This window comes from Arachis ipaensis, chromosome B1, assembly GCF_059453495.1.
Source record: "Arachis ipaensis isolate K30076 ecotype BB chromosome B1, ASM5945349v1, whole genome shotgun sequence".
Lineage (NCBI taxonomy): Eukaryota > Viridiplantae > Streptophyta > Magnoliopsida > Fabales > Fabaceae > Arachis > Arachis ipaensis.
This window is the reverse complement of record NC_142436.1, coordinates 131,381,908-131,394,417: the sequence shown is the minus strand read 5'-3', so window position 1 is coordinate 131,394,417 and position 12,510 is coordinate 131,381,908.

Below are 12,510 nucleotides of genomic sequence, written 5' to 3'. Positions count from 1 at the left end.
ACCCCCTATAGCTTTACCTTTTCAGGAACCGGATGGAGAAGCATTAAGAAGAGTTACACTGCGTTTGGTTTATATGTTGTTGTATTAATTAGATTATTTTCTTCCCTCGTCTTTGTTATTACAAGTTTGTAAGAGGGATAGGAATTGTATGTTTATATGTATAATATATTGAGTTATTATGTAAGGAGTCTTGTATATGAATCTATGCCTGCTTATATTTTTCTTAAGATAAAGTATTTATTTCTGATTTTCAAAGAAATTAGCGATACAATGTTAAGTCACAGGCTCCTATTTTAGTATTTAGTATGTAAAGTAGTCGTAATACTTCTTGCTATCAGAGTAGCGCAGTCGGAAGCGTGACTTCTGATAGTGAGGGTGTTACATTATGGTATCAGAGCGGTCTTTCCTGTAGAGCCTTGGGAATGGACTGATTATGCTTCAATTACATACTCTGAAAGTCTATCATGTAGTAGGTCTTGTTTGAATAACAAGAATAGAGCTTTATGCACATGACGGTCTACTGATTAATGCCATTAGTCTTGCATTGCATAATTCCTGATATTAAGTTTGGCCGGCTTAACACTAGTGAATTATATATATGTAAGCATTAATGGGTTGTCATAGACGATATGCGAGTCGTAGATAACGCGAGTCGCGGGTTTTGGGAATGTTAGAAACTGAGTTCTAGAGATTGGTTCCGTTTCGACGTATAATCTTTATTCGTTCTTGACATTAACTTTTCTTTATCAATTGTATTGGAATCCCTAGTTCTTGATTTCTTTCTTGGAATGTGATTTGGATATTTTTCTATTATATCTTGTCATTCATATATATCCTTGCTTGATTATGTCCCTAATTGTTGCTTGAATCTTTAAGGAACATTCAATTTTGATACTGTTCATAAATTTAGTATTTGTTGATTTGATCTCCAAATTAGTTTTGGTGCAATGCATAATCCTTCATTCCTAAATCGTTTGAAATCTTAAGAGTCGCGATTCATAATAAAAATGATAAAAGCTGATTTTGTTTTGATAAAATGTATCAATTCTAGTAATTTTCTTCTATAACTCTTATTTTGGAATATTTTTAAAAATAGTTCCATTTTGGTTCTTTTTCTGTTTGATTCTGATTGTAACCATTATTTGAATTCTGAATACGACAATCTTTGATTTTGTAAGTACTTTCCTACAAAAAAAATAATTAATAAATAATTTCTTTATATAGTTACAACATGCTTCTATCTAAGAGTACTACTTAGTCTTTATTTATCTTTACAAGAATACTTTACTTTAGATTTTCTTATTTGAACATAATTTAATCATTTTGTAACATTATCCCAAATTTTTATGCATATATATATTTACTTAACTATGTATCTACGAACTCTTCAAACTTCCTAAAGCAAGATTTCTATTTTCATTTTAGTTAATTTTCATTTAATAGACTTCAAACAAATCATTTTAATTTGAATTTGATATAGTATAACATAATATTTACCCTTGTTTAGTTTTTTTTTAATATTGAATTTATATACTTCTTTAGAAAAAGATAAACTAACTCCTTTAGATTCAATTTGAAGTTGTTCTAAATTGTTGTACTCTCTTTCCTATTATTGCCCATGTCAAAACTCTTTGATTCAGAATTCCTTCTTAAGCTTTCGAATTAACTCCCTTTACATTACACTTCATTGCTTATATACATCCTTGTTCAACTGTGAACCTGAGTATCCTCCCGATTTCTTGCAAATACCATTTGTGTCGCTTGTAATATTCTCAAGTTTAGTATTTCTTACGTGTTAGCTTTTAGGGACGCGATTTGTGTGCGTAGAAAGTGAATTTGGTAAGTGTACGGGGTTATAAGGAGTCGCGGAGTTTCGGTAATGCAAACATCTATACTTTGTTCAGTTCCCTCAATTGTTTATTTCATATCTTCTCTTTTTACTAGGTAATATGATCTTCCTCTTAAGTTTATCTATTCCTTATGGACCTCTCATTTGATTGCGTTCCTACATATTCCCTTGGATTTTGTAAATGACGTCCTTGACTCTGGTCACTTTCTTGTGAATCTTGTACTTTGATTTAGCTTGAATTCCATTCTAATGGATGCACCATTTTCTTTTCAAAGTATCCATTAAAGTTCTTTAATCTCTCCATACGTCCGCCTCTTATTTGTAAACTGCTATCTGAATCTTTAAGAACGTCTACCCTTGTCATTATACTTCTCTTTATGAAATCTTGCACTCTTTGACATAACATTGGAATTGTTTTAGGTATGATGCCGACCCTTAAATCTTTGAAAATGTAAAGTGTCCCTTTTTATTATATTGTATTGGCTTATGTGTTCTAAATTGTGCCATTCAATTTGATATATCGTTCTTCCTTCTCTTTTCTTGAAATGTAATTTAAATTTCCTTGCTTCGCCATTTGTACTTTACGCATATCTTGATTGTTTACACTTCTGACTATGTTAAAACTCTTGCAACACGGCTATTGATTCCATATTCTTCCACGAACTATGAAACCCCCGTGATCATTTAAAGTGGTTCCGCAGTAATGCGTCACCATAGTCTTTAATCATTCCTTTTCTATGAAATCTCATATTTCTTCAACTCAGCTTGGATATGTTTCAAACTAATGTGCTGATTTCCTTATTGATTCTATTGAATTTTTTTTATCCAAAGGTTATCCTTGAAGTTGTCAATTGATTTCTTTCTAGCAAACTCTATTGTTTGAGCATCCTTGTTTACCTGCAATTGTATTTATTCTTTCAAATTCTCAAGAACAAGGTCCTTGTTGCTTTTCTTTCTTTTCTATGGTCTATTATCCTTCTGAGTATACTCGAGATTAGTTTTGGTATGTTGTGCGACCGTTAGACTTAATAAACGACACCTTAGTTCTTTAGGACACGTTTGGTGAACGCAAAAGGTGAAACTCGTAAGTATACGACGTCACAGGGAGTTGTGAAACCTTGTTTTACGTGAAAGAGTTTTGTTGATGTGGGATTTATGACCAGTAGTAAGGTTTACAAAATTTTTAACAAAGTTGAGAACCTTCGGATGAGTTGCTCAATAAAGTACGATTAAGAATGGCGGAGATAAGTTATGTTGAAGTTTGAATAGTTGAATCTCTGAAGTTGGTATGAGATTAGTATACGGACGTTAAGCACATCGTTTTAACTCCAGCTTAATTTATAACCTTTTGCCGCCTTGTTTTACCATCACATGTTTGAAACATATCGCCTTGTACATCAAGCCTATATTGTAACTTCTATTTCGCATAACACTTATACCCTTCATACCTTTATGCTATATACTAAGAACTTTTTGCCTTTCCTTTAAATAAGTTCAAGAGTGAAGTAATATGAAATCTCTTTTATTTTGTATCAATTTTCGGGGACGAAAATTTTTATAAGGTGGGTAGGATGTAAGACCCAAAAGTGTTGAAAAGTCCTATTTTGAATCAATCTCAAATTATATATTTATTTATGGTTTTAATTTCAGAAATTATTTTTATTGAAAATAATTAAAGGCAATTAATTGGATTTGAAATAAATTAAGGTTTTTATCCAAACTCTATACCTATGGATTATTTTCCTATTTAAGATTTAAAGTTCTGGAAATTCGAAAATAATGAGGTTTGGCTATTTAAATTAGAATTTTGTCTAATTTTATAATTATTGAATTATTTTCTATATTTAAATTATAAAATTGGTAGTTATGAAATAATAAGAATTTTATATGATTTGATTTTAGATAATTTAATTTATATCGTTTAATACTTTAAGTTAAAGATAAGGAGAAATTAATTATATTATATTATCATGAATTTTCAATTAGAGTAATTTATTGAAAATCAATTAGTATTTGTATACTATAAATAATATTTTAAAGTAACTTTAGAGGTTAAATTAGTTTTTCAAATATTAATAATTTATGTTCCAATTTTATTAAAATTACCAAATTATCCATATACCTAATTTTTACCAAAATCCTAAATCCCCAAAATATCACCCTAACCATAATTTCCCTAAAAACCTAGCCGCCTTATCTCCTCAGCCACCGAATCCCTTTTCTTCCCTACACCCAGCAGCAAATTCAGAGAAAGAAAGAAAGGGGAAGCAGAGGGAAGGGAGAACGGAGAAGAAGGAAAGGGGAAGAGGGACGAGCCAGCACCGGTTGACCTCCCCGTCGCCGCCCGTCGCCTTCGTGAGGAACCCCAGAATAGAGGGAGGGAGAGCTACGTGAGGAGGAAAGGGCTTGCACCAGCCACGTGAACCACTGCCACGTCGCGTTTGTCGCCGTCTTTGAGGGCTCCTATCACCGCCGTTGTCCTCGTCGTGAAGCCGTCGCCGTTTCTGTAGCTGTCCGCGCCGTTGTCATCGCCGAAGGGAGCTAGCATCGCTGCCATCCATGGAGGAAGCAGAGGAGAGAGATCTGCGAGGAAGGGAGGACCGCGACCTGTCCAGCCGCCGTGCCTAGTCACCGCTCGTGTCACCGGCGCCGTCCTCGTCTGAACCGTCGCCAGATCCGCCACTACTAAAGCTTCTGGCCGCGCCTTTGCATCGCTGGAGCTCCACGCCACCGCTGTCGCCGCCGAAAACCATCTCTGAAGCCTGTTTGCTTGGTAAACTCTAAACCTTTCTTCAGCTTCTTTGTCTATTAAGTCGATTTTCACCGTTAGAGTGGTTGCTGAGGTTGTTCTGTGTCAGGATATACGGTAACCGCGAGTTTCTCTGCCGCCATTCTGCTTGCCGCCGCAGAAAGTCCATCACCGTCTCGTTGCTGCCGTCGCCAGAACCGCCGCCAAACTTTCTGCAGTTTGGTTCGGTCATTATTCCTTCATTACGGTAAGAGTTTACATTTCGGAACCTTTCAAAATCTGTATTCTATTATGTTTGATTAGAAATTCTGAGGTTTCGGTAACGTAAGGTTGAATCCCGATTACTGCATGTCATGATCAAAGCTATTGTTGTTGCTGCGAATGGTTCGGAGCTGAAGTTGCATATGCCGCCGTTGCGAGCCAAGAGAAAATGAATTTGTGACGCGTTCTAGAGTTTTCGAGTTTTAACTTTCGAGGTAGGGTTTTTTTTTAAATCTATTTTATATTACGGAGTTATTATAAATAGATATTAATGTGAGAAAATATATGTCTGTGATTATGGTTGTCTTATAAATGTGATTGTTTGCTGGACTGAATGACTGATTACTTGATTGCTTGAGTAGTTTGTGATTGCTGAAAAGAAATTAGTTTGAAAGGTTATTTAGTTGATTATTATGAAAAATGGCTTTCTTGGTTTTGAAGCTATTTTTGATAATATAAAGGAATTGGCTTTGGAAATTATTTGGAATATGAAACTGAATTAATTTTGGAAACGGTTTAATTTTGAGTTAGTCTGACTTTATAAATGACTTTATAAATGATTTAGTATTTGTGCTGGTTTGATTTTAAAAAGAGATTTATTATGGGCACTGATTCTCTTTGAAAACAATTTGATATTGGAACTGGTCGAATTTTAAAAATGAATGAGATTTGGAAATGGTTGAGAAAAGGTTTGAGAAATGTTTGGATGGGACCCGAAAAGGGTGGCAGCTTCCGAGTTTTAGAGGAGATACTGCCAAAATTTTATAAAATTGGAAGTTTTATTTGAAGTGATTAATTAAAAAGATTTGTTTTTAAACATTATATGTTTTAAGATTGATTTATTTATCAAAGAAAGAATTACAGTTTGAATTGGGATTGTTAACGGACGGAATAAAAAGAAGGATCATGAGGATTTTCTTTGAAATATGGTTTTTGAATGAATTTGGAAATGAGATTTGGATTGATGAATGATTATGATGTTGAGAATGTTGAGAATGTTAAGATTTCAACTTTGAATTATTCATTTGGCTCATGAATTTGAATTATCTGATATACGAGGTTTTCTGGATAAAGTACCATGGCTTGCCACCACGTGTACCAGGTTAAAAACTCGATACTCTGTTGACCCTACGACGTAAGTGTGACCGGACACTATATAAATTCCCGGGAATCTTATCCCCATTGAGCAATGTTGATTATTTAAGAAAAAGATATGCATAGACTCTTGGGGATGCACGTCAGGGGGACAGTCTAAGGACAATTCAAACTTGTCGGGTTGGCTGGATAACCGACAGATGAGCCTCATTAGCCATAGGACAGGCATGCATCATATGCATTTATATGCTTTGCTTGGGTTTGAACTTTTTGGTTTGCCTAATTGCTAAACTGTTCTTAACTGCTACTTGAACTATTTGTAGTAACCTGTGCTTTCCTTGTCTGTCTTGCCTGTGTTTGTCCCGACGTGCAACATTTGAGAATGAACTTTGATGCTGAATTAATGATTGTATTGTTTGATTGCGTGGTTGATTCCTGATTGAGATTTTCTTATAAGAAAGGAAAGGTTTCGAATTTCTGAAAGATTAAACATTGTTTCTTTGAAAAGGTTTTGAACGATTTCCTATGGGTTTTTAAAAGATTCATAAGGCAATGATAATCACTGAGCTTGAGAACAGTTTTCTTATTAAATATCTTCTTATGACAACTTTGAAATTCCGTGGTGAGACCGTGTGGTTAGGTTCTCACCCCCCTACAGCTTTACCTTTTCAAGAACCGGATGGAGAAGCATTAAGAAGAGTTATACCGCGTTTGGTTTATATGTTGTTGTATTAATTAGATTATTTTCTTCCCTCGTCTTTGTTATTACAAGTTTGTAAGAGGGATAGGAATTGTATGTTTTATATGTATAATATATTGAGTTATTATGTAAGGAGTCTTGTATATGAATCAATGCCTGCTTGTATTTTTCTTAAGATAAAGTATATATTTCTAATTTTCAAAGAAATTAGCGATACAGTGTCGATTCACAGGCTCCTATTTTAGTATTTAGTATGTAAAGTAGTCGTAATACTTCTTGCTATCAGAGTAGCGCAGCCGGAAGCGTGACTTCTGATAGTGAGAGTGTTACAACTTTTGTCTCGAAGTCTAAATTTTTCTGTGCCAACCACTTATTGGCACTATAATTACTGAATGCTAAACCCATAGTCCAGTGTGGCATGTTCAGGTGATTTTTTTAGATTCTAAGAATTACTGTTAATTAAAAGAAAGCAATAGAAAAGGTTAGTGTGATTAGTGTAGATGTGGGTATACCTCCAATGTGAAAATAGCATTGGCGACACATAGAATGAAAAATAAGAAAACAGTTGGTCATTAGGGTATTTTGTGTTTGTTGCGAAAATTTAAAAGAGCTGTCCAAATCGTTCCGGAGGATGTAAAACGTTCCCGATTAAGTGGAAGTTATGAAATAGTGAAAGAAGTAACGATGAGACAAAATCAAGCTTAGATTCTTGAATAATGCAATTGACTTGTTAATTTCTTGTGATAAAAGTAAACCGTCTAAACCGTAACATTAAATCCTAAACACTAAACCGTAAATCCTGAACCCTGAACTTAAACCTTAAAACATGAACCATGAACTCTAAATCCCAAATCTGGAAACCCCAAACCCCAAAATTCTTAATCCTAATTCATAAAACACAAATCTTAACCCCGTTTAACCCTAAATGATAAATCCTAAACCCTAAAAATCAATTTATTTGTTTATTTCTTTTGGGGAGAGTACACGACAACAGTAATTCCAGAACCTCATCCCTGAATCCCAAACCCGAAAACACCAAATTTAAAAATTCTGAACCATAGTCCTCAAACCCGAAAATCAAAAACCCTAAACCTTATACCCAAAATCATAAATCGCAATAAAAAGGATAACAACGAAAGGACAAAAAATATATGAATCATAAAAAGATAACAAAAAAAAGATATGAATCAAAATAAAATCCATTGCTTCATAAAGCAAAGCTCCGTTGCGTTCTCTTTTCTTTATTCAAAAAACCCAAAATACAGCTGACAACTCCCTTATCTTTGTTCTTCAAACAAAATTAAAATACGCAAAAATATTATAAAAATGTAGGTAATTTTATACATTTAATTTAATGTTATTCTATTTACTGTTTATTTAATATAATTTTTGATATTATACAAAAATAGTAGAATTTTTAATAAATTTTTTTTTTTGTATTTTTATAGATTGATAGAGAATTTTGCAAGTTATAATTTAAGAAGTTCGAATCTTTTAAGCTAAATTTTGAGTTTAAGCAATTATATATTTTTGCATCATTTTTGTAAAATGAGGTCATTTTTTATTTATTTAGTTTAGTATTACTTTATATTTGTTGAATTTTAAATTGAATATCTTTTGGCTAAAAATAATATTTCATAAGTATTTTATAAATTTGAATATTTATGTTTCTAAATTTTTTTTTTTACATATTTTATAAGATACAAGATAGAAAATAATTTTCTCACAGATAGTTTGTTATATATATTGAAAAAAAAATTATTAAAAAATTTAATTCTGATCTAATTATTAAAAATTTTAAGCCAATTAAAAAATATTATTATAAACTAATTTTTTTCCTCTCACTTGAGCGTGAGAATCAACCTTTCCCTTTCCTGCACCTGTTTCACCTTAGCAAGTCGCCGACGTAAACTAACGAGAAATTTCCTCACAGTCACAGCAACACATCTCTTCTTTCTTTTTTTTTTCTAATATTAAGGTCACATGTTATTTTTTCTTGTACAATACATCACAACTTTTATACCTATTTTAAATGCTATGCTAACCTATGCCCGAAACCCATCAATACTCCTCCAAGTCCAATAATTTTGTTACCACCATCAATTCTCCACAAAAACTTTAAAAATGACCCAAAACACAACCCACCAACTCATGAAGCCCATTACTAACTACTAAAAAAAATAATAGATTATTGTAACTGCATTAGCTAGGCTCAATTAGGGGTGGCAACGGGGCGGGTAGGAGCGGGTTTTTGCTCTACTCGACCCCGCCCCGCCCTACAAAAAATCCACATAAAATCTGTCCCGCCCTACCCGCGGGTAGTAAAATGTTAAATCCTAACCCGCCCCTACGGGTACCCGCCTCTACCCGCCCCTATAATTATTAAATCTAACAAATAAAATAAAATTTTAAAAATTATATAACCACCATTTACATACATAACATAAATTAAAATAAAAATTTATATATAATATAATATTATTAATTATTTTACTAATTATTTTATATATATATATATACCGGAGCGGGTAGGGACAGGTTTAGCCTAAACCCGACTCCGCCCCGCTCCGCCCAAAAACTCGCCCCGTTAAAACCTACTCCGGTGTGGGGACGGGTAATTATCCGCCCCGAGCGGATAGGGACGGAGTGGATACCAGTGAGTTCGAATAGTGTTGCCACTCCTAGACTCAATCAAGCTAACCATCTACTATACACGAAATCCATGAGCTGACAAGTGACAACTTCCGTTATGCAAAATAAACGTGCACGTGTTCTATACTTCTATTACCAAACTCTCTTTAAATCTTTACCAACAAACATCTGTATACTAGATGGACCTATATAAAAAACACTTGTTTCAAGAGAGAGACAATTTTTACAGGTTCTTCAATTGCTTAATTATAATTAAATTTGCTAGTAAAGTGAGTCTTTTTGTTTTCCAGCTTGCATTTTGTGAATTTTTCTGTATTTTGGACCGAAAAGTATTATTTATTTGGGTGTAGCTTTCTTTTTTAAGTTTTATCAACCAAAATAGCTATTGTTAGTTTTAGTCTGAATTTTTTGAGTTTTATCTTTTCGTGTATTTGTTGCGTCGTTTTTTTAATAATCATATAAAATAACCATGCTTATTAAACTAAATAGAATTAGGCCTCTTGAGCCTGTTAGAAACAAAAGACTTGAGAGAGTAATCTGAAAAGTGTATTATTGAATTATATTTTAAGGTACAATATATAAAGGGTATTTATAGGTGCTAAATGAATCAGAGCAATAAAGGCATAGAATTCTACAATTAATATACAGATATACTAGACGATACTAATTGATCTAAATTGATTCTAATGATTCCCTAACATCCCCCCTCAAACTCAAGTGGAAGTTAAGGATACCAACTTGAGTTTGGATAACAAAGTCCGGAAACGAGTCGGATGATGAGCTTTCGTGAAGATATCAGCAGTTTGATCTAGTGTTCCAATAGCAATGAGACGAACAGCATCAATAAGGATACGTTGCTGAATAAAGTGACAATCAATCTCAATGTGTTTGGTGCGTTCATGAAACACGTCATTATGGGCGATCTGAATAGCACTGTGGTTATCACAAAAAATATCAGTAGGGGACGACTGAGGAGCACCTAAATCTTTGAGAAGCCAACGAACCGAGATAACTTCAGCAGTGGTGTCAGCGAGGGCATGGTACTCAGCTTCTGTGCTTGAGAGAGCAGTGAATGTTTGCTTCTTAGCACGCCAAGAGATGAGAGCGTCGCCAAGAAACAAACAGTAACCAGTAGTAGAACGACGATCAGTGGGATCACCAGCCCAATCAGCATCGGAGTAAGCCTAAAGAGACAAAGAGGAATGGGCAGAAAAATAAAGGCCATGAAATAGAGTGCCTTTGACGTAGCGAAGAATGCGAAGAACTGCCGCATAGTGAGGAGTACGAGGAGCTGACAAGAACTGGCTAAGTACATGAACCGGATAGGCGATGTCTGGTCGGGTGACAGTCAAGTAGACGAGACCGCCAACTAACTGTCAATAGAGAGTCGGATTATCCAAAACAGTGCCATCCATAGGGGTAAATCGAACATTAGGCTCAAGAGGAGTAGACTCAGTGCGACTATCGGTAATCCCAGCGCGAGCAAGAAGATCTGAAGCATACTTAGCCTGAGAGAGATAGATGCCATCATCGGTGGAGATGACCTCGAGACCAAGAAAATAGCTGAGAACCAAGATCTTTCATCTCAAAGGTACGGTGAAGTGAGGCCTTGAGATCAGAGATACCATCAACATCATCCCCAGTAATGATCATGTCATCAACATACAAGAGTAGAAGAACAACTTCACGTTCGTTTTTACAAATAAAGAGGGCATTCTCATGAGGGCTAGAAGTAAAACCAAGACTGCATATGGTAGTGCTGAACTTGTCAAACCATTCACGAGGAGCTTGCTTAAGTCCATAAAGTGCCTTGCGAAGGAGACAAACCATATTAGAAGGACAAGGATATCCTGGAGGTGGTTTCATATAAACTTTCTTTTTTAAATCTCCATTAAGAAATGTATTCTTCACATCCATCTGACTGATAGACCATTTTTTAACCGCGGCAATGGCAAGAAGAGCTCTAACAGACGTAAGACGAGCGACAGGGGCAAAAGTCTCTTCATAATCAATACCATACTCTTGCGTACAACCTTGAGCAACCAAGCGGGCTTTATAACGGTCAATTGAGCCATCAGAGCGAGTCTTGATCTTGTATACCCATCTACTGCCCACAACTTCCTGATCAGAAGGAGGATCAACCAAATTCCAAGTGTGTGCTTTTTCAAGTGCCTGTATTTCTTCTTGCATTGCTTGTTGCCAATTTGGGTTTGAGGAGGCTTCTCTGAATGTCTTAGGTTCATGTTGATGAAGAATAGTAGAAAAGCAATGGTAATCAAGAAGATAAGGAGGTGGATTCCTTACCCTAGAAGAACGAGCAGGAGGAGGAGGCATGACGGTAGGAGCAGGATCATCGGCTGGTCTGGAATCATCGGGAGATGGAGAAGGCGGAAGAACAGGAGGCTATGGAGGGTCACTCGAGATAGAATCTGTAGAATCATCACTAGGAAAAAGATCAACATTGGGATTAGTAAACAAAGGTGACTGAGTAGTAGGAATGGACTCAAAGGATGAGAATCGAGAAAACATGTGGTGCTCCCAGAAGACAACATGACGAGATATACGAATACGTTTAAAGAGAGGATCCCAACAACAATAACCCTTGTGTTCAGTGCCATAACCAAGAAAACAACACATACGAGCCCGAGGTTCAAGTTTACTATGTTCATGAGGCTGAAGAAGAACAAAACATACACAACTGAAAACTCGAAGAGAACTATAATCTGGGGAGGTATGATAAAGACGCTCAAAGGGAGTAACATTACCAAGAACAGAAGAAGGGAGTCTATTGATAACATGAACAACAGTAAGAACAACTTCACCCCAAGTACGCTCAGGACACGAAGAAGAAAGGAGCATTGCACGGACGGAGTCAAGAATGTGACAGTGTTTGCGTTCAGCTCTACCATTTTGTTGAGATGTACCAGGACAAGAAAACTCAAACAAAGTACCCTGTTCTGCAAGAAAGGCTAAGAGTTTGGAATCACGGTATTCCATAGCATTATCACGTCGAAAAATCTTAATGACCTTGAAAAACTGAGTTTTAATCATAGTAGCAAAGTTGATATAGATCTGAGGTAACTCATGGCGATTAGTCATCAAATACACCCAAGTAAAACGGGAATAATCATCAATGAAAATGACAAAGTATCGAGCTCCGCCCATAGAGACAGTGGGAGCGGGGCCCCAAACATCAGAGTGAAT